Source organism: Pongo pygmaeus, chromosome X (genome assembly GCF_028885625.2).
Source record: "Pongo pygmaeus isolate AG05252 chromosome X, NHGRI_mPonPyg2-v2.0_pri, whole genome shotgun sequence".
Lineage (NCBI taxonomy): Eukaryota > Metazoa > Chordata > Mammalia > Primates > Hominidae > Pongo > Pongo pygmaeus.
Window position 1 is genome coordinate 27,751,843 of NC_072396.2, and position 25,320 is coordinate 27,777,162.

The window sequence follows — 25,320 nt, forward strand, 5'->3', positions numbered from 1 at the left end:
ACAAGCTTGCACCTACAAGATTGACAAACACTAAACGTTGAAAATCTCCTCATATTCTAAGAATTACTAAGCCTGATTGTTGTCAGTTTCCCAAATTACTATGCTATAGGCATTCATATAGCAGTTAATGTTAGTTTCTAAACAAAATTGATAATTACACTGTTATAGACATTTGGTTTTTAATAAAAACTATACATGAGCTATAAAAACATAACAAGATTACATGTCACTAAGAACTGATTTGGTTTCCACTAATGAACTATAAGCAGTTACAACTAGATTTTGTGACTTCTTTAGTCACTTCTTTTAATGCATGAGCACCCCAGTTAATTATTGAGTTGACTTCATTTACATTTTCAGTGTCTGTCAAAATGAATATCAACCGTGTGTCTCAATAATTCAATAAATAAAGCACATGACAAAGTTGAGTTTGGATTTTAAGTATAGATTTAAAAAAAATTAAATAAAACTAATAATTTCATGTGAAACATCAAATCAGCTAAACATTAAATTAAATTCCTTAATCTGGGGATATCTTGAAGGCACATTGACTTGTAGCTATAGTGAGGAAAAAAAATGTAATATATGAAGCAAATTTAACTCAAATTTCTGTTCAAATGACATGATATTTTGGGATTATTGTAATGTAATAGAAAACTTTTTAATATCTCATATCACATTTGTTATTCTAATAGTTTACAAGGCCAGGATTACATAGTTCAGTTAACTCCCTCAAAGGATATTAACATCTTTCACTAAATAAAGGAAGGATAAGGAAAAACATGAATTTGACATCGAACATTATAGCACAAAGGCAGAAATGGCTTAGTGGATGAACTTTTCTGATCATTGGTTAAATTAACATTATTTAGACTGTTCTGAATCTGGTGATTTCAGATTTTAGAATCCTAGAATCTCAATAGAACTACAAGTATCCAGCCTAACTGCTTAACTAGCAAAATGATGTTTGTAACCTTTCTAAAGCATGGTACCACTTCTACCAATGCCTTTAAAAACAATACTTTATGGGTCCCAAATCAACAACAACAAAAAAAAATCTATATTCTGCAATCCGGTTTCCAATTGTCTTCCCAAAATTATTTCCTACTGTTTTTTTTCTCACACACTCTATGTTCCAGACAACAAATTACCAAGTATTCCCCGAACATATACAGAGTCTTCACACCTCAATAACTTTGTCTCAACCCTTCAGTAATGCCATCTCATCAACCCCAAATCTAAGTCATCTGTCAAGGTGTAGTTCAGATATCACGTCAAACATGAAGTCACACCAGACTGCTACATATGACAGTAATTTCTCCCTCTTCTAATGTTCCATCATACCTAGTGACTCATTTAGGTACTCACAGCACTCTAATATGCATTAAAATTATTTATGCAGAATTATTACAATTTAAAGTATTCTTTAAGCAGAACTCTGTTTTGATTTATCATTTTTTCCCTTTTAACACTGTTTCACTCACTGAGTGTTAATTGAGTGAATAATTGTCTCACTGACAGAGAAAAGGGCAACATTTAAGTGAACTTCAAAGGGAACTATCACTCACTGTTTTCATTTTATTTTTATTTATTTATTTATTTAATTTTGATACAGAGTCTCTCTCTGTCACCCAGGCTGGAGTGCAGTGGCACAATCTCAGCTCACTGCAACCTCCACCTCCTGTGTTCAAGTAATTCTACTGCCTCAGCCTCCTGAGTAGCTAGGACTACAGGTGTGCGCCATCATGCCTGGTTAATTTTTGTATTTTTAGTAGAGATGAGATTTCACCATGTTGGCCAGGCTGATCTCGAACTCCTGACCTCAAGTGATCTGCCCACTTTGGTGTCCCAAAGTGCTGGGATTACAGGCGTGAGCCACCATGCCCAGCCACTGATTTCATTTTAATAAATGTAAGTGTTTCTTTGCTGAATATAAAGCGTAACTCTTATATTATATTTAGATTACATTTAGAAATCGTCATGCATCAGATTCAGAATGGTGAAACAGAAGCCACAATGTAATTGCCAAAACAATAACATAGTTTAATTCTTTATCCCTATTCTTAAAAGACCATTGAAAAAGATACAATCATAATGACCTAAGTAATGGGTAATGTATTTAGATTTTTATCTGGTCTTGGCAAGTGCAATATTTCATTCATTAATGTATTTAGGGAAAAAACCTATATTGTTAAAGTTGTATATTATTTTCCTATGGAAGAAGGCCTAGCACAAAAATGAGGAACAGAATATTTTTCCAAAAAGTGGTGTTTCCCTGCCCTTTCCTACCCCTGCTGACCAATTTGCTCCACAAATATCTACTTTGAAATGTGTGTGGTTTGGTCCTAATAAACCTTCTCATTAACCAAAATGACTCCAAAAGGCATGGGGCGGAATAAAGAACAATGCAATCATAATAGAATTTTGGAAAATAAGATTTCTAGCAATCTTGGCCAACAAATGCTAAATTTATTATCTAATACAAACAGAAGTATGGTAATGGTACATAAATAGACTAATAAAATGGAAGAGTTAGCCCAGAAATAAATCCTAGTATACATACAATTTTACAATATGTGTAAAACCCTCAGTTCAGTAGGCAGATATATTATTTATTAAATAATACTAGGATAAATAGTTGACTATAGGAAACAATACTATTTACTTTTAAGATACCAACATACATATTTTGTTTTAAAGAGAAAAATAGTTAAAAAAACATAAATATGACTGATTGTCATACTGTAGATATTTGAGCAACAGATTGGAAGAGAAAACTATAAAAGTCTAAATACATTAAAATAAATTTGGTTTCTTAAAAATTTTAAGTTCAGTTTGAATCTTAGAGAATGTCACTGTGCAAATTACAAAGATAAAGACAAATAGAGTGACTTGGTCTGTGATACAAAGAAAGCATGATGATAAAACCTACAGAAGGATAACCTTTTAAAATATATACTTAAGGTTAAAATGCCCTTCTACCTAATAATATTTTTAAAAAAACCAAATAAACTCTAAGGAAATGTGAGAGATTTTTCTTATAACTGCTATAGCCAAGACTTAGACTTGGGAATGGCATAGAAAGAATATTGTTAGAACAATTAAAATAGGGGGAAAGGCAAAAAGATGTTTCTCTGTTCTAGGAAGAGGACCTTGATCATAGTACGTTGGCTGGTGATTTTGACATTTTCTCAGGATTATGAGACAGGATAATTACCTTCATTTTGCTAGTACAGTTACTTGAGGCTTGCAGAAATTTAATTACTTGCTCAAGAACTCTTTAAACCTCAATCCTAGGTTTGGACCCTTTTACTGTGATTGCAGGTGCTGGGCCTCAGAAAACAATACCCCAAAAGGAAAGCTTCAGAAGCAGCCTGAGAAACAAAAGCTTTCCTATGACCTTGTCCTGTCCTCCTGTGTCTCAGTCCCTTTCTCCCCCAGGGCTAGCCATAGAAACTAGAATCCTTCTTCCTCAAGGCAGGTCATAGAAACCAGAACCCCTTTTCCCCAAAGCTAGTCATAAAATCTAAAAATATGACTCTTTAATTTCCCTCTGCCTTTCTGTGTAAAAACTGGCTATAAATAAATTATCGGACCCATTTTTTTTTTACTGTAGGTCAAAAGACCTACATTCCAGAAAAGGGTCTGCCCCTTACCCAGAAATAAAAAATGCATGCTCAGAGAGGCCAAGAAGAATCTAGACAGTCGTTGCTGGATTTTCCCACTAGCCTATTGGCATTAGATCATCTTTTTTGTCCAATCATTTTTCAACACAGCTGTCTACACTTTGTTGAGCCTAAGCATAAAAATGAATAATTTCCTCTGTATCTTTGAGTCTTCATTCTGAAGGCTCCCGTGCATACACGTTAAGTACATTTGTATGTCTTTTCTCCAATTAATCTGCCTTTTGCAATTTGATTTTTCAGTGAACCTTCAGAGAGCCAAGCCTTTGGCCCCTACACAGGTAAATATTATTTCCAGTACACCAACAACTCTGCATGGCTTAAGTAATCCATAGAAAAATAAACTATAACAAGTTTATAAAATAGAAAATAAACTACAAATATGATTACAAAATGCTATACCAGTATTCTTAATTGGTCTTTTGGTGCATTCAAAACAAGAAAAGATCCAGTTCCCAGCAGGCATCTCTTCCAGGAAAATGAGCTGAATCAAATCAGATGAACCATATGTCTTAGTGGTGATAAGGCCTACTTTTTTTTTAATCTAATTCAGTGTTTGTGTGTGTGTGGTGTGTGTGTGTGTGCGTGCACGTGGGGGTGTGTGCTTCCATACTGAAAATGTGATTACAAATTGAACAAATTCTATAAAAGTCAATGACCCAACAAATTTCATTTTCTCTCTTTAAAGATTGTATTACACAGAAAATTACATTAAATCCTACATAAGATAAGCATACTTAGTAAATTTTTTAAATGAAAACCAATATTATGTCAGAGTCATGTAAGAAATTCTATGTAGCAAATGGTAAAATGAGAAGATACAAGCTTATGTTCATTGCTTAGCAACAATCTAAGATGAATGCCCAGGAAATAATTGCTAACTATTAGAGGCAGGTAAAATTTAGAAGGGATAAAATATATCCTCGTTGAAACTTGTGAAGAAAATAATGCTTTGTCGCTGAGCTTAGGTCACTTTTGGACAGTGTAGAGGGCCCTGTCTTTATTTCATAATCTGTTCCTTCTTCAAGCCCTGATTATTTCAACTGAGGTTAAGGAAATCAAAACATTTCACCTTGTGGGAGCCATAAGCTCTTGGCCCCCTAAAGGTTTGCTAAAAATCACTGACATGAGGTAGATTGATTAATAGGAGAAAAGGCAGACACATTTAACCTGCATACACAGGAGCCTTCAGAATGATGAACCAATGTCCCAAAGAATTACAGAAACTTATATACCATCCTGAGGCCACAGTAAAGAATGGAGACTCAGAGCATGGCCAGAAACAGGTAAATCAGATTTAAAGGCAAGACAGGTTAAGAGAAAGAGAAAGAAAGAAGCTTGGCTAGCAAAGGTGGCCTTGTTATGTAGATGAAGCTTCCCTCAGAGAGAATACATGGTACATGTTTCTTTTCAGATCTTTTAAAGGTGTCTGACTCTAAGGGAGGCAGAGCAAGATGGGCAAATAGAATCCTCCAATGATCACCCCCTCTGCAGAATCACCAAATTGAATGCTATCCACACAAAAAGGCACTTTCATAAGAACCAAAAATCAGATCAGGTACCAGCTCAGCTGCAATAGGGTAGAATACCAGAAGGGCTTGTGGGATTCCCAATTCCAGACCTTGGCTCCTGGATGGCATTTCTGGACCTTCTCAAGGCCTGTGAGAAGCCCCTGCTACCCTGAAGGGAGAGTCCCAAGCCTGGGAGCCCTCGCCGCAAGCTGAGTGAAGAACGCTTGGACCTTGAGTAAACGGTCGTAGCCAAGCAGTACTCACCATGGGACGGGGATGGTGGTAGCCCTGGGGAGAGACTCCTCTGCTTGAAGAAATGGGAGGCAAAAACGGGAAGGAATTTGTCTTGTAGCCTGAGTGCCAGCTCAGCCACAGTAGAATAGAGCACCAGGTAGATACCTAGGGTAACCAACTCCAGCACCTGGCTCCTGGGTGACATCTCTGGACCTGCCCAGGTCCAGGGTGAACTAGCTGCCCTGAGGGGAAGTACACAAGCATGGTTGGATTCTCCAGCTGCTGATTGTAGAGCCCTTGGGCCTTGAGTGAACATAAATGGTAGCCAGGCAGTGGTGACTGTGGGCCTTGGGTGAAACCCAGTGCTGTGCTGGCTTTTAGTATGAACCAATGCAGTCCCAGTGGTGGTGGCCACAGGGGTGATTGTGTTACCCCTCCCCCAGCTCCAGCCAGCTCAGCACAGAGAGAGACTCTGTTTGTTTGGGAGAAAGTAAGGGAAGAAAACAAGAGTGTTTGTCTGCTAATCCAGGGAATTTTCCTGGATCTTAATCAAGAATACCAAAGCAATGCCTCTATAAGATTGCAAGAGCCACAGTATTACTGTGTTTAGGGTGCTCACTAATGCAGATACTGCTGCAGTGACCAAAGACTTAGGTCACACCAAAGTCCCTTTGAATATCTGGAAAGCTTTCCCAAAAATACAAAGAATACAAAGATACCCAATTCTTCAATGCTCAGACACTAAACATCCACAAGCCTCAAGACTATCCAGGAAAATATGTCCTCGCCAAATGAACTAAATAAAGCACCAGTGACCAAGCCCAGAGAGACACAGATATGCGACCTTTCACAAGAACAACTGAAAATATCTGTTTTGAGGAAGTTCAACAAAATTAGAGATAACATAGAGAAGAAATTCAGAATTATATCAGATAAATTTAACGAAAAGACTGAAATATAAAAAGAATGAAGCAGAATTCTTTGAGAAATGCAATTGACATACTGAAGATTGCATCAGTGTCTCTTAACAGCAGAATTGATTAAGCAGAAGGAAGAATTAGTGAGCTTAAAGACAGACTATTTGAAACAAGAGAGTCAGAGGAGACAAAAGAATAAAGAAGAATAAAGCATGCCTACAAGATCTAGAAAACAGCCTAAAAAGGGAAACTCTAAGAGGTATTGGCCTTAAAGAGAAGGTAAAGAGAGAGATGGGGGTAGAAAGTTTATTCCAAGGGATAATAACAAAGAACTTCCCAAACCTAGAGAAAGATATCAATATCCAAGTATAAGAAGGTTATAGAACACTAAGTAGATTTAACCCAAAGAAGACTACCTCAAGGCATTTAATAAACATTTAATTAAACACAATAAAAAGTCCAGAAATATGGCCAATGAATTTTGGACATGCGTGCCAAGCTAATCTAAGGGAATAAAGAAGAGTTGTTTTAAAAAGCACTGTAACAATTGAATAACCAAATGGAAAAGTGTATCTGGACACCAATCTTACACTACGCAAATTTATTCAAAATGGATCTTAGGCTTCAATATAAAAGCAAAATGTATAAAACTTACAGGATGAAATATTTCAATCCTTGCTGTAGGGAAAGATTTCTTAGAATACAAAAAGAAAAGATAAATTGTATTTTATCAAGTATAACAAAGAACTTTTCCTAAAAGTCAAGAAATGAAAGACAAGTCATAAACCTAGAGAAAATACTAACAACACATTTACCTGAACAAAGAGCTTGTATCTAGAATACATAAAGAATAATTCCACTTGATACTAAAATGACAACTAAAATACTGGACAATTTTCATGGTTAAATATTTTAGTAAAAGATATTCAATAAGCTCATGAATAAGTTCCCAACATTTTTACTCCTCAGCAAGATACAAATAAAATCCACAATTCAGATACCAATTCACACCTTCTATAATGTCTGCAATTAAAAAGTGTCACAAAACCAAAAGCTGGCACGGATGTGAAGCAATTGGTACTTCATACACTGATATTAGGGCTGAAAAATGGTACAAGGACTTTGAAAAATATTTTGGCAGTTTCTTAATAAGTTAAACACACACCACCATATGATCCAGACCTTCTACTTCTAGCCCTTCTATTTACTCCAGAGAAATGAAAGCTTACGTTCATAGAAAGACATCTAAAAAATATGTTCATGGCCACTTTATTTACAACAGTAAAAATGTGGAAAGAACCAAAATGTCCATCATTTGGTAAATGAGTAAACAATATGTGGTATAACTATAACTATACAATAGAATTCAGATTCAACGATGAAAAGGAACTGATTTTCTCATACACACAAAAGCATGCACAGACTTCAAATACATTTTTCCAAGTGAAGGAAGCAAACTGGACTACATATTGTATATATCCATTTACATGAAATTGCCATATATAAATTACCATTTAAACTTATGTCTATAGTACAAAAGAAAGATCATAAATATTTCAAAACAACCTTTAGTAATACGCCATCATGTGTCTATTTCTTTGACTTTTATTAATTACGAATATGGCATGTGCTCTGTGTAAAACTTCCAAAACAAGCAAATGAATATTTCTTTGCAAAATAACCATAGTTAGCCATCAAATGTGTATATTACCAAATGCAAACATATACATATATTTACATAAATAACATTTATAAATCTAGGCACACATTTGGAAGTTTATAATTTGCCCTTTTTATTGATAATGTAACTTGAAGATACTTTTCAGAAATATATATAAATTTACCTGAAAGATTATAAAAGTTGTACAGTATTCACAATATGGACATGCTACAATTTATCTCACAACTGCTTTGTCTTTTATGCATTGATACTTTTTTGCATGTATTTAAGTTAGTTGTGTCAAATACAGTCCTAGAAGTAGAATTAACATGGAAAGGCATGCAAATTTTAAAACTTTGCTGGATCATCAAATTTATTTCCAGAAAGAGAGTAATATTTTAAACTCCTTTCATACGCTGATACTAGGGTAAAAATATAAAATTTATCTTAATCATGTTTAATACACATCATTCTTTTATACTTTTTGTATCTATTTTTGATGCTTTTTACTAATATCATTTGTTAACTAGACTATGATTTCATTATTTGAAATAGCAAAATTATTACACATTAAGCATACATATATGTATATTTTGTTTTTACTCTCACTTATATACTATAAATTATTTCTGTATTGATTCAGATTTGAACTATCGTATATAAAGTATATAAAATACTTTGCCAAAGCTGAATGTTATTAAATATTACATAATTATTGTAGATATAAGTTTTTTGCCATAGTTAATACAAACAGCACTTCATTTTCTTTATGGAAGATTCTGGGTGCTCTTATATAATTTCTCATCCAGGTCAACATTACCATCATCACCATTTATAAGAAAAAAGGTTAATATTTTGATATTTTACTCAGAACTATGCTTATATTTTTAAAATTTTTATATAATTTGTTCAAATCTGTATTATAATAAGAAAGAAACCTGGATTTCTTTGGCTTTTGTTATTTTTATGCTAGCTTTTCCTCTGCTTAATTTTGTTTTTACTGTCAGTGAAATTATTTTATTTATATGAATTAATTCGTTTATATAAATAATTTTAATTAAAAATAGCTATAAAATTTTGAAATACTTTAGCATACTACGTATTTGACATATACATGAAATATGAAGAATATTAATGAAGTGAACAAATGTCTATCTACCAATATTGCGAGAGAAATAAGGACATATTACCAACAGGTGAACAATGACTTAAATGATGACAAACCTTTTGTTATAAACCAGGTGGCATTCGGTGGAAAGATGTCCTTGTCCTTGTCGACTTTGAGAAGTGCCTTCTCAATAGCATCCATGGAGATCTACCACCAGAGAAAATGGAGCTGAATCTTTACAAAGAGAAAAGAAAACAAATTGTCAACACAGGATTCTATATGAACAAGACCATTCTTTGAAACTGAAAATAAGACATATGCATGTAAACAGACCTGAGGCAATTCGTCTCTGAACAACCTGTAATTTACTTGCTCCCAGAAGCTCTACAGGCTGCAGGAAATGACGCGTGAAAAATCAAACTTTGAAAATGCGTGAAGGGTAAGATGCGCCCTCCGCTGGTGACAATAGGTAATGACAGTAGGTCGTAATTTCGGCCTAGAAATTTATGTAGCATCACAACTGTTTCATTGAATTGGTTACAAGAGAGTCACTAAGATTGGCTCAGAATCCTGGGATGGGCCATCAACCCCATCTTCTGAAGGAGAGGTTGTCAAAGAATGTGTAGAAATGTTTTTAATTAGCCTCAGACAAAAATCCAATAGAAGAACTTAAATCGAATAAAAAATTTCAATAAACACAAAAGTGGTGACAAAAGAGGAAACAAATTAAAAGAGAAAAACATAAAATGAAGGGGAAGATAGTCAACTTAAAAAAGACTATTAATAATGACTTTAAATTTTATAAGGCCTAAACACCCCAATTAAAATTTAGTAGAGATTTTCAGATAAGAAAAAAAAGCAAGTTCCAATTTTAGACTCTTAATATGAAAGACAACTTTTAAATTGTCTTTAAATTACATTTAAAACCTAATTAGGTTGAAAATAATAGTATGGGAAAAGACAGCAAACAAAAGTAAGCATTAAAAAACTATGTAAGGCCAGGCGCGGTGGCTCACGCCTGTAATCCCAGCACTTTGGGAGGCCGAGGCGACAGATCACTTGGTCAGGAGATCGAGACCATCCTGGCTAACATGGTAAACCCTGTCTCTACTTAAAAAATACAAAAAATTAGCTGGGCGTGGTGGCGGGCACCTGTAGTCCCAGCTACTCAGGAGGCTGAGGCAGGAGAATGGCGTGAACCCAGGAGGCGGAGCTTGCAGTGAGCCGAGATTGCGCCACTGCACTCCAGCCTGTGTGACAGAGCAAGACTCCACCTAAAAAAAAAAAAAAAAAAGCTATGTAAACCCAAAATAAAATTCGATGGCCCCCTGCAACAATCTAAGTGGACTATCTCCTCTGCCAGGGCACTCTAAATTTAACCTGAAAGACTGGTTCAGGCCATGACTGGAAGGAGGTGTCAGACACGCCTCATTATGCCCCCCTCCCTTGTGGAATTCAGGAAAAGCTGGGTAGCATCTAAGCTCAACACAGAACTTAAGTCTGACAAGAAACATTTACAATCTATTCTCTCTGAAGCCTGCTGCTTTCAGGCTTCTTGTGCATGATAAAACCTTGGTCTCCATAACCCCTTATCATAACCCAGATGTTCCTTTCTACTGATAATAACTCTTTCAACTAATTGCCAATCAGAAAATTTTAAAATCTGCTTACAACCTGGAACTCCCCACCATGATCCTGCCCTGGCCCCCTCCAGTTGTCCTATCTTTCTAGGCTGAAGCAATGTATTTCTTAAATGTATTTGATTGATGTCTTATGTCTCCTGAAAAATTGTAAAACCAAGCTGTGCCCGGACCACCTTGGGCACATATTTTCGAGGTCTCCTGAGGGCTGTGTTATAGGCCATGGTCACTCATATTTGGCTCAAAATAAATATCTTCAAATATTTTACAGAGTTTGACTCTTTTCATCAACAGCTGGAATGGGTACACTAATGCTAGAAAAAAAGTAGCCTTTAAGAAAAAGAGTAATAACTAGAGATAATAAGGGGTATTTCATTATTAAAGGATACATTTAACATGAATATCAATAAACCTGAATATTTTGATACCTGATGATAGAACTTCAAAGTACATCAAAATGAAACCTGGTGGGTCTTTTTTTTCTTTTTTTTTTTTTAATAATTTGTAGCTCTCTGCTGAATTCTTAACCTTGCCTTTTATTTTCTTTCTGTCTTCCTCTGTCTGTCTCCCTCTTCCTGCTTTTTAAGTTCCACTCAGGGAAGAAGTGGTCTGATTGATCTAGTCTGTCTTGACCAGAAGAACATCTCCAACGTACAAATGATCACATATTGCAGGGCTTAGTACATCACTGACAACTTCAAATGAGATTGTGATTTGTTAGATATAATTTTCTTGAAATCCTTGATACTTTCATTAAGGCCTACTATATGATTTTGTTTCATTAGTATGTGCTAATGTAGGAATATGTATTTAGGTTGGTGCAAAAGTAATTGTGGTTTTTGCCATTACTTTTAATGGCAAAAATATACACCTTATTTACTTGACTGTTTTCCCACTACACAGTACATCTGTAATGAATCTTTAGCAGATGGCTCATACCTGGCACAAGTGTACTAAAGAAATATTTATTAAATCAATTAAATGATAAAATTAATTGAAAGAATTTAAGGAAATTATGACAAAAAGATCCACTGCCAGTGAGTATCATGGTATCATGTACCTAAATACAAATTGATCTTAATTTTATATTAATTGGCTTCAAGGATAAAAAAAAAGCTACAAACTAAAGCATATTTCAGAGAAAAAAAAGAGGGTTTGTAAAGATATCTGCTTCCAGTAATGGCAGAATAATCTGTTTCAACAACCATCCTCCTGGGAAAATCTAGGTAAACAAAAACAAAAAAAAATCAAGGACATCTGTTTGAAGACAGAAATTCAAGGATGCAAAGGTTTGAAGGGACAAGATGTCAGAAGAGTCACTCACTGGTGAGAAAAAAATGTAATATTGCTTTTTCCTTCAAGCTTTTTGCTGATTCAAAAGAGGTGACTGAGAACATACGGTGCTAAGCAGAAACTTGTAGCTGAGGAGCTCAGCAGTTGAGCAGGACTTTAGTAGTCTCACTCACCCCAGGGAACAATATACGGATTCAGGGCCTTCCAAGGCCCTGGAAAATGCCCCAAGGGTTCATTTGGCATCCCTGAGGGTTTATGGTCTATGGGTCCATATGAATCAGAAATAAAAAAAAACTCCTCACAAAACTTAAAGCCCAGCTTCAAAAGGTCACAATCCCTGATTGCTATGAGATGAACTACCCTCATCTTGACTATCTCTCATTAGCAAAAACAAATGCTCCCTGGACGAAGATAAAATCACCTAGTGAAGATAAAATCACCTAGGATTTTCAATTACCTCTATACTATTTCATACAGAAAATCAAGCATACAATCAAAACTAACCGTGCATGCAAAATATTAAAAATGCATGATTCAAAAACATTTTTGGGGTAATAAAATTTCTAGCTGACTTCTAGTTTAACTCCACTCTTGTCATAGAACATGCTGTGTATTAGTATTTGACCATTACCAAATCCTGATTAATAATCAATTTTTATGATTTTAATGTAATACTTGAGGAGAATATGTTCTCTGCAGTTGTTGGGTCTGTTCTTTTCTTTATGTCAATTATGACAATATTGTTTAAATATTCTGCTTTCTTACTATTTTATTCCTTGTTTGTTCTATTAATTTCAGAGATAGGTAAGTTAAATTACCTGAATCTCCTTTTCATCCTGACCATTTCCTGCTTTTTTTGCTAAAAAAAAGGTTATTACATAAACAAAAGGTTAAGATGTTTATATTATTTTCCTCTTGGATTCAGCCTATTATTATGTTAGAATAAACCTTTTTTTTTCTTCTAGAAGCAATTCATCCGTTAAACCCACTTTGTCTAAGAACAATCACATCAACATTTTCAGTTAATTGTTCCATTGTATTTTTTCCCATTCTTTTCTATAAGTTATGCAGTTTACATTTGAAATTATATAGATACCGACAATCATTAATGTTTAAAATGGAGTATCTAAACTGTTGGGGAGTGGGGGGATAGGGTAGGGATAGCATTAGGAGAAATACCTAATGTAGATGATGGGTTGATGGGTGCAGCAAACCACCGTGGGACATGTATACCTATGTAACAAACCTGCACGTTCTGTACATGTATCCCAGAATTTGAAGTATAATAAATTAAAAAAAAAACCTTGCTAAAAAAAACAAGAAAAAGAAAACCTGTTCCAAAGTAGCATTGCTAACTTGGCTGTTCCTCAGGTGGGAGTGGAACTACAAAAAGCAGGAACATCTGTACAACATAAAATTTTGTGAATATCATAAATTATAAAATATGGAACACTTGGTAAATAAAACCTTATGTATTAAAAATAATAATAATAATAATAACAGAACATTATTATATAACCTTTATATTGGAAAAGAAATAAAAATCAATACTGCAGAATATAGAGATAATTATGATTAAGGATATATATTTTTACAATGGATAATGCTGAAGTTATTCTCAGTGGAAAAAATCCATACTGTTCAACTCATAAAGATTTATGAGTTATTTCTAAATAAGAAATAATATTGTAAAAATTATTACATTTCAACATTAAATGTTTTAGAAAAGAAAAACAAAATATGGTCATGAAAATAACACAGAAAAATTTTAAAGAATTAAATCAATAGCATTATTTAAAAATTCTAATACTTTGGGAGGTTGCAGTGGGAAGATTACTTGAGGCCAGGAGTTTCAGATCAGCCTGGGCAACATAGTGAGACCCCATCTCTACTAAAAGATAAAAAACAGCCATGCATGGCGTTGCAAGCCTGTAGTCCTAGCTACTCCAGAGGCTGGGGTGGGAGGAACCCTTGAGCTCTGGATATCCAGGCTGTAGTGAGCTACGATTCTGTCATTGCACTCCAGCCTGGGAAACACAGCAAGACCTTATCTCTAAAAATTAAAGTAATAAAAAAATTCACACCTAGTTATTTTATACATTTTAAATATATAAATGATACTAGATTAATATATGAATAATGATAAAATACTATGCTACCAAAATTAGAAATGAGGAAGGGAAAAGTGATAGAATGGAAATTAAAAGACATCTATCGAAGTTCTTTAGAATAACTGTATAAAATTATTTGAGATTCAGGATTACATGTAATGTATTCTAAAAATAACATAAATTCCTGAAATTAATCCCAGAAGAAATGGAAAATCTGAGCAAGGCAGTAATTGCATGTAAATTGTTTTTAAAATATTAAGAAAATACCTCACTAAAAGTTAAAAGGCACAGATAGTTTCCTTGCAAGTGATTTCAAACCATGAAGTTAATTCCAACGCAATGTAAAATTTTCTAAAGCAATAATTAAGGTGATACTTAAACATTATGATGTCAGAACAATACTGATAAGAAAAATTAAACTAGTAAAATTTACTAATGTGAATACCTAGGTAAGAAATCAAGTATTAGAAAAGAGAAGACATAGATATTTTAAAGTAACTACATAACTTTAAGTTTGAGTCTCTAGCGCCTGGGAAAATGCCTGCTACACTTTAGAAACACAATAAATACTTATAGTATGAGTAACTAGTGATAAGAATACAAGGATGATTCAAAATTAGCAATTTTAATAAAAATATATGCACATATGTAGTTTAAATACCTCAGGGGAAAAATTTATGATTACTGCTTTACATTAAAAACACACAAAATAATATTCAATACTGATTTTAAAAAATAATTGTCTATATCTATACTGCAAACCAAGGAAAGCATTATCCTTAAAAAAAGCACTAGAATAATTCCATGAAAATTTAGAAAAACTTTAGAGCCCGGATTAACAACACTATTATGTAAATGTGTTTTAAAAGTCTGAGCAATTTCAAATGTAAGAGTGGTGTGTGTGTGTACGTACAAGCGTGCACACACACATGCATGTGTGTAAAACAGACAAGCTACCAAATAGTAATAATGTGCAAAGTTTATGATCAAGCAACTTAAAAAGATAAATACAAATGGCTAAAAATATTAAAAAAATGTTTAACTTCTAAATAAAGAAATGCAAATAACATTTTTTCAACCAACAGATTGGTTAAAAAAAGTATAAAGATAAATAAAATTGATTTGGTAAAGATGTGGGAAAACAGCCCATTTAAAAACTACTAGTAAGTGCCTAAGTAAGTCAAACATTTCTGCAGGTCAGTGTTTCAATATTCAAGAATATGTAAACTCCAGAGACTCTGACTCTTCAATTTTTTTGTAGGAAATTACTCCATAGCCCAATTTGAAAACTATGGAAAGAACTCTGTATAATGTTATTTAATTTTATATTGATTTAACAGCAAAAATCAACCCACATTTCCAACAGCTTGGAAATGATCAAAACCTTATGTCCATACATTTTATGGAAAAGAATAAAAAATTTTAAAAAAGAGAAAGACTCAATGGGTTTCACATGCTGCTATGGAATGTTCTCCATTACAGGTCTATGCAGACAATGTTAATCACCACACCTTGGGTGAAAGAAGCTAAAGATACTTGCAGTGATGTGTGATCAAGAAGTTTGAAATTTTTAATTCATAATTTTATATGCTTTTTATAATGTGCAGTAAAATACACTAAGTTTAAGCGTCTGTGTGTGCATGTATCCACCCACATATGTATAATATTTGTCTTTAGAGACACAAATGTATAATTTTTGTCTTTAGAGAAAATAGATGACTATGGCAGATTATTATAAAAATATTAACTGTGCATTCCTTTAACATTTTATATTACTTGGTATTGATAATAAAATAAAAACGGATCATTCCTACGACCTATCATTTATATGTAATCATGTTGCTACAACACAAGCTGTCTCAAATTATTCAAATCTAGAATATCACAATCAAATTTGCCTTGGTAACTTTTGGAAAGGGATGGTAATGGAGTTTGTGCTGTGATGATGAAAAGTGAGTTACCTATATATCAAGACCACTTATTTTAAACTTGACAATATCAAGTTTTAGAGGTTGTTAAATGTCTACAGTAGGGTCTTCTAAATGAATATAGACAAATGGATTTTCCAAATATTTTGGAAAAGTAGACAAATGTGGACTTATCATTTTTTTGAGATGGGGTCTTGCTATGTTGCCTGGGCTGGAATACAGCAGCTATTCATAGGCGCAATTATAGTGCACTACAGCCTCAAATTCTTGAGCTCAAGCCATCCTCTGCCTCAGCCTACCAAGGTGCTGGGACTATAGGCATAAGTCACTTCACTCAGTACAATTACCATTTTTAGCAAACCTGTTAGCCCACTGAAAAGTCTTATAGCTTTTTTGAAAGACTATCTAGATTCAATTGAAAAATAAAATTCTTCAGTGTTAAATATATATGAGCACCTGAAGTTGGTACATAAAGATTCAAGGATTTGATTGTTCATTTGCAAAAGTAACTTGGAGTAGGAAAGCTGATGTTTCATATTTATTTTTCCATTCTTTATTCTTATTATTGCATTAGAAATCCAAATATTAGAAACAGCACACAATATAAATTTAAAAATCACAATATTGTTTATTTCACAAAATGTAATTCATTTCATTTATATTAATATCTACATTGTGGTCATGATCTGCCTTCAAAATATTGCTATATAGCTTTATCTAACTATAACTAAAAACAATAACTGAGAAATCTGTCCTCATACCCAAATACCCAAAATAGATACCAGTCACTCATAAATAAAGCTAGGAAGATAGTGAACTGAGTGAAATCTTAAATAGGAACTTAAAGCTACCTCCCAGTAGGTATGAAATATCAGTGATAGCTCTGACTACACCCTAGAAAATATCATTTGAAGTAAACAACAGGCAAAAAAAGTAAAACAAAACCAATATAATTGTAGCAAAAATGTATAGGACAGAAGGAAAAAATGCATTTCTAATATATTAGAAAAACAAAATACTAGTTGAATAATATTATGGTATTTTGTCTCTCATATGTATTTCTAGTCAGTAAATTTAAGAGGTTGATCTGAAGATGTTTCTGCTCTCTCATGTTCAGTGCAAATGGCCTTGTCTAGTTGAAATGATAAATGATACTGAGAAATCAGCATGCTATTTTGATGAGTCTTCTGATTAGAGAATAATTTTAGCTACAGATAAAACCATTTTATGATTTTGTCAATCTTTTCTGCTATCACTTGATTAAAATATTTTCAAGAACCTTAAAATATCAAAACTTTAGAAATTAACACTTTCTAGAACTGCAAAAAATTATGTTCTAGATAAAAAGTGTATTCTAGAGCTGCTCAAAATTATATTCTGTAACAAACATGGGTCCATATTCTTTAGTATTCACAAGGACAAAAAATAATATAAAATAAGTTAAGCATATTTTTCATTCAAATTTCTTGCTCAAATGAAGTCATCTGATGCACAACAAGGCTTTTTGGAGCAACTGTACTACTAAAATTAAATTTGTCCAGATGTACAAATGTTTAAAGTATTATAAGCATATAATGTTTACTCTTTGTGTCTATCAAAGTCAGAAAAAGAGTTCTAAAAACCAGGGCCATATTCTATCTTAAATTTTATAAAAACACAAATCTGATAAATGTTTTCAATGCATTTCAAACATTACGGTACACAGTGGCTTACTCCATGCATGTTTGTTAAACAAAGAATTGAATTACACTTATTTGCCAATTACATTTGTTACTCATTGGCCTTAATAATGTGAAATGGAAAATAGTAGAAAAATTTGCTGTGTTTATAAGTAAATAAGACAAAATATATAAATGAATTTCCTATTACTCTGTAACCAATACATGAATTACACAGCGAGGAACTTGAGGGATGTTGCTACAAATCTTTGTCCATTAACTGCGTAATAAAATACCTGCAAAGAGAAGACATTTGTTGGATGAAGGAATGAATGAAACCTAAATCAGAAATCAGGAGAAAATGAAACTAAAGGAAAAATTCTGAGAAAACAAAACAGTACATTTAAGAAACGACGTTTGTTTAACATGACTGTAGCAGATGATAATTTAGTAGTTAGCATGCAGAAGTTAATTAAGGAAAAAATAAAAAAGATCCATTAGATATGGCAATATGAGGGACACTGGTAAACTTAATGTCTGTGGGCCGGTGTTTTGCTTCATTTTGTTTGAAATAACTATAAACTCAGTTGCATTAAACCTATAGATCAATCTGGGGAGAACTGACATCTTTACTGTGTATGGTCAATCTTTCAATCCATGAACATAATATGTCTCTCCTTTTACCCAGATCTTCTTTTATTTATTTTGTCAGGGTCTTGTAGTTTCCTACATGCAGATCTTGCATAAATTGTGTTCATTATTCCTCATATACCCCTACTCCATCTGTAATGATTATCTACTGTTTTATTCCTGATATTACTAAGTTTTGTCCACTCTATTTTATGGTTGTCAGTCTTGTTAGAGGTTTGTAAATTTGAATAATCTTTTCAGAAAACCAGTTATTGATTTCATTACTTTTCTCTTTTGTTTTGTGCTTTCAATTTAATTTATTTCTGCTCATATCTTTATTATCTCCTTTCTGATTACTTTGGATTTTTTTCCTAGTTTCTTGGAGTGGGTGCTTGAATTGTTGACTTAAGACTTCCTTTTTTTGTAATGAAAGCATTTAGTAATATAAATTTCACTCTCAGCACTACTTTAGATGTGTCCCACAAATGTTGATATCTTGCATTTTTATTTCATTCAGTTTTATGTATTTTTTTTACTTCCCTCAAGATATCTTCTTTGACCTGTGCAATATTGAGAAGTATGTTATTTAATTTGTAAGTGTTTGGAGAGTTTCCTGTTTTCTTTCTATTATTGACTTCTGGTTTGATTCCATTTTGATCAAAGAATATACTTTCTATGATTTCAAATCTGTTACATTTTTTAGGTTAGTTTTGTGGCCCAGAATATGGCCTGTTTTTGTATATGTTTCCTGTGGAAATATGTATTCTGCTGTTGGCTGAAGTGTTCTAAAATGTCAATCATGCACTGTTGGTTAACGGCACTGTCCAATGAAACGGATATACCTGAACCACGCATTTCAGTAGGAGTCTTTGCAATGCATATTGGTTGAGTTAAGAAGGTTTGTATACCTTGCTTTGTTTTACAATGCAAATCTGACATATAGTTTATGACAGCAATGCAATTTACCATGATTGTTATATTCAGGCTCTTGTTTGAAATATGTAACATCAATATATACTTTATTTTGCTGCTTCCTTAGGATATCCCTTCTTCTGTATTTAATACAGCTATTGAGGAGATAAAATAAAAGGCAACAGTCAAGGCTGCATAGGTTAACCAATCATTTATCCATGAAGTTTTTCTACTAGTCCAGTGGGTATTGTCAGTGGACACTAGGAAAACCGTTAAGGGAATTCATGTTTTTCTGCATTTACTGACTAGTCATATCCGTCTCAAAAATGTGTTCACCCTAGATTAATTTTGTTGGTAGTCAAGAATGGTGAATTTAGCATATCAAAATAAAATAAATTATAGGGAAGTTGCAGATAGTAATCAATATGCAGGAAAAATTAACTAAGCTAATATTAAATAAATGTGAGGATAAGAAATTTTGAGTGGAATGTAATAGATTTTTAGTGTTCCATACCTTCAGTGGGATGAAAAATATTTTAAACTTGACCATGATATATTTTTAGAAAAATATTTAACAAATGTATCATTTATAACTTAGATGATATAACTATACATGTAACTCAGAAATATATTTTATAACTTTCTTTGGCTTCTGTAGTTCTCAATGCAGTCAGCAAAAACTGAAGGATTGAGGAACTGTATTTTATTGTAATGTTTTTTCTCACTTAAACATGAGCTTAATTATAAAGCTCCTCATGAAGTACTATAAAATACAATGAAGATTTTATTTGGGCCAAGGTAAGCCTATAAACCAGACAAATCTGTAATAACTGTTTGTACATTAGTAGTACCGTTTATTAATATATGTAGTTGCAATCAGCCATCACTGAAGAAGCTTTATTGAAATACATTTGTAGTAATATAAAGAGTAGTACACAAGTCTTCTTAATCAATTATAGTTTATTTGGTCAATAAAGCACACTGGACCACAACAGCACATTTCATTTTTCCCCTCAGGAAATCAATATCCACAATAGAAAATAAATGTCAAATTGAAGGTTTGAATTTTGTGCATGAGGTACATTGGGAGTAAGTTTGTGTTCAAGGCACCAGGGTTCTAGTCTAATTTAGCTGCCATTATTGACTTCAGAAAAGCAACACCTTCTTAAAGATGTAGTTTCTCTTCCAAATTTAATTCATGGTCTTGTTACTGACGTTTCATCGAATACACATTTCCAAGAGAGGACCACAGGAGTTAAGCTTTTAGGAAGAGATGAACTATAATTATTGGCTGTAATCTTTCATAACACTAGATTCTGTCTACAAATTTGTGGGATTTTATTATTGTTGCTAAAATCAACAGTAGAAATATGCATGAAAGAATGTTTAGAACATGCAAATCTTTAGTCCCTTGCTAGTGTTACAGGGCAAGAGTAAAGAATTTGTGGGAACCTGGCTGGGCGCGGTGGCTCATGCCTGTAATCCCAGCACTTTGGAAGGCTGAGGCAGGTGGATCACTTGAGTTCAGCAGTTTGAAACCAGCCTGGCCAACATGGCGAAATCCCATCTCTACTAAAAATGCAAAAACAATTAGCCGGGTATGGTGGTGCGTGCCTCCAATCCCAGCTACTCAGGAGGCTGAGGCAGGAATAGCTTGAACTCGGGAGGCGGTGGCTGCAATGAGTCAAGATCACACCACGGCACTCCAGCCTGGGCGACACAGTGAGACTCTGTTTCCAAAAAAAAAAATTGTGAGAACCTAAAGCCAAATATATTTTCAAGATTATATTTTATAAATATGTACAAATATGGAATTAGGTATAAAAATAGGTCACTATTTCTGCCCATGCACTCCCTCAGATTACCAATTTCCTTGTACATAACCATCTGTGGTATTATTATTTTAGACTTACCCTTCTTTATTACTTGAAATTCATGTGATAAAATTCTATTCAACTTTAATACACAAATCAAAAAATCTAGCTTGATATTAAGACATTTGAGTGCCTGAAGGCTTTGCTAATCTTACTCCAAACAGCCAAACAAAAGTAGTGCCTGCAACCAAAAATAAGAAAAAAATATTCTAAAACGGAAAGTATTTCATATGATCTCTTATAAAGACAGAGATTATTGAGACAAAAATATGTTAACAGCTGTTCTGATATTAGGCATCCAAAGCAAATCTGCATAATTAGGAAAAATACTAACCAAGAATACTATTAAGCTTTTAAAATATCAGTATATGCTCCATCTTAAGAAAATAACTTCTCATAGGCCTCAATGATTGAAAAACAACTAAAGCCAATCAACTTATTTTGAGTGTCTTCAAACAGTGGGCATAGGTTTCTTTTTTTTTCTGTTGATTATGTTCAAGGATGAGTCAACAAACGATAATTAAATCATGGATTGATTCTATGAGAATACGCTAAAGCTGAAAATGAAGAGAAAAAGTCTAGAAATGTCATAAATATATATGCATGAAAACGATAGAAGTATGTAAGAACAGTTCATCGTTTCATAGACGTTGATATATACTTAAGTTGCCGTTGAAGTGAGGAAACCAAAAATTAGAAGTTATTCTTAGATTTCCAAGATTTCCGTAAATAGCGTAACTAGGTATTCATATTAAGAAAGTTGATTGAAAATATTTCATATGTAACTTACCTGCACATTGCGCACATGTACCATAAAACCTAAAGTATAATAATAATAATAATAATAATAAAAGAAAAAAAAAAAGACTGTGAGGTCCTGCTCCAGCAAATGGATGCAGGACACAGCAGTAAGGACGACCCAAATGCATAAGGGATAAATATGTCTGCTTTTCCTTTGTTCAGGTGTATTCTCACCATTGTTCCATCTGTGATTGAGCACCCTTTCTGCAGAAAGTAAAGATTGCCTTGCTGGAGAAAAAAAAAAAAAAAAGAAAGAAAATATTTCCAAAGGTCACCAGAAAACCAAACCAAAACAACAACACAAGAACTTGGAAAATGCAGTAAAAAAATACTGGCAGTTATTAATAAAATCACCTTGAGTCTCTGACAGACTTATATATCCAACCGTCATTTTGACATATTTACTTGGATGTTTAATCAACATCTCACACATAGCAGGACCCAAAATGAAGTTCTGAAATCCCCTTCAAAAACGCTTCACTTATAGCCTCTGCCATCTCAGTAAACAGCAACTGTATCCTTCTGTTGCTCAGACCAATATCCTTGGGGTCATCCTTGATGCCTCAATTTCCTTCACATACCTCATGCCATCAGTCAAAAAATCCTTTTGGCTCTACATAGTGGATGCTGTGATATACTACCTGGATCCCCCCTCAGGACTGAAGGGTTTATTTCCCCAGCTGCCACAAGTGGGGCTGATAGACAGCCTTAACCTATCAGCCCTCTTTAAGAATTGCCTGTTTATAAATCATGCTGCTATAAAGACACATGCACACGTATGTTTATTGCGGCACTATTCACAATAGCAAAGACTTGGAACCAACCCAAATGTCCAACAATGATAGACTGGATTAAGAAAATGTGGCACATATACACCATGGAATACTAGGCAGCCATAAAAAAGGATGAGTTCATGTCCTTTGTAGGGACATGGATGAAGCTGGAAACCATCATTCTCAGCAAACTATCACAAGGACAAAAACCAAACACCGCATGTTCTCACTCATAGGTGGGAATTGAACAATGAGAACACATGGACACAGGAAGGGGAACATCACACACCGGGGCCTGTTGTGGGGTGGGGGGAGTGGGGAGGGATAGCATTTGGAGATATACCTAATGTTAAATGACGAGTTACTGGGTGCAGCACACCAACATGGCATGTGTATACATATGTAACAAACCTGCACGTTGTGCACATGTAACCTAAAGCTTAAAGTATAATAAAAAAAAAAAAAAGAATTGCCTGTTGAAGGAATTAGCTTGCTCAAAGTCACTCACATCAATCAATACAGGGGTATGAAGGCCTACCTCCTTTGCCCCAACTCCAGACAACTCTGTAGAACCATCCTAGCTTCAGAGCTCCCTATTCAAATGTATGAAGCTTTCACTGACAATGCATCAAAGGACGACCTCCCCTTCTGTCAAGCCCTGCTTCCTCCCCTTCCTTCTGACAGATGTTGGTACCACGGTAACTCCATAGGAACTTTCTACACACTACTTTTCATGTTATATTCTGATTCTTGTAAAACATCAAGATAGTTATTGATAGTTGGGAACAGGTGTGCTTAGAGAAAGCAGATACTAAGATAGTATGTTCAACTTGTCAGCTGGCAACAAGGATTCCATCACTAACGGTAGATAAAGCACACATATACCCTGGAGCAAGATAGGAGTGAAATATATACAACTCTTGCTGTGGAAAACTGAGGCAGTATTCTAATGAAAGGAACTGTACTAGTAGGTGTGATGATGTATCAGGCATTTGAGAAAAATGAGAGGGATAGTTACTATAATGACTGTAGAATTAGGTAGATTAGATATAATTGATAATTAGGGAAAAAGTTAAAAAAGGCTTATGGTGATTAATTGACAAAAGCTAAGTGTGAAAACCAGGAAGCCTCCTAGGTAGCTTATAAAAAGTCTCTCTGATTCAGCTGGAGAGCACCCAGGCCCAGGAATTATTCCTAAAACTAGCAGAGCTCAAAGAAAGGCTAAACTCCCATAAAAGGGTAGACCTGCAATGATAAGGTGACTGTATAAACAAAATGTGTTACATCCATACAATAAAATGCTGTTAGACGAAAAGGGTAAAGAGGTCGTGTTACAGGCTATAGCATGGATAAACCTTGAAATCCTGATGCTAAGTGATAGAAGCCAGTCACAAAAGATTATATATTGTATTTTAAATTGACATGAACTTTTTTAGGGATACAAAGTATATACATACAGAAAGTATTAATAGATGAGTGCCTGCCTGGGGCTGGGTGTGGAAGTGTGGATAGACTACAAATGGGAACATGGAAACTTTTTGGTGTGATGGAAGTGGATTATGGAAAACTGTGTTGTGGTGATATATTCAGAACTGCATGGATTTACTAAAAGCCATGAAATTGAAAATTTACAATGGATGGCTTCAATGGTTTGCAAATTATGACTAAAATTGGAAAAAATTAAAAAGGCAAACCCAAAGAAAGAAAAGCAAGCAGTGGGTGTGTGGCAGAGAGACAGAGAGAGAGCACTGTACTAAATTTTAATGCTGTATGTGAAATTTTCCCTGACTACTTTTGGCTGTATTAGTTGCCCTCCTCTTTGTTTCCTTTTTATTTATCCACTAAAAAATTTATGTACAACTATTAAATATCACTCTTATGCTAGTTATTTGAGATACAAGGAGAACAAAGATATCATTTGTGCTGTAAAGGCATTAATAGACTAGGGTGGGAGACATTCAAGAAAATCAGCAAGTATGAGGCAGTGTACATATGACTTTCTCTGATACTGTTATGCCCATGAGCTAAAGGAGACAATGAAAGGGCTTCAAAAATACCTACATCATACTAATTACCTGGTTGAACATTTATTAAACATATTCTATATTTCAGTCTATTATTAATGACAGTAATATTGTTATTCTGTTCCTTTAGTGAGGCAGTGCACAGAATTATTTTACAAATAAAATTGTATTTTATTTTTCTTGAGAGCATTCTAGGTAGGAGAATGATTTGAGATAAGGCATTAGATATCAGAAATAGTAAGCAAGCTCCATGTGCTAGGGAAGAGCTGTGAGATACATATATACACACACACGTATATGTCTTATATGTGTACATGTATATGTCATATAAACATATACATGTACACATATATGATATATGCTATATATGTCATATATACATATGTGTACATATATACACGCATTATATATGCATATATGTATATATGACATATATATGAAATAGCATGTATATATTTATACATCATGTGCACATATCCACAATACTGCAACACTTCATTTCATTTATTCTTGTTTCACGATTCTAAGATTTCATCTTTCTGGAAGTCACTGCGAACCAGGAA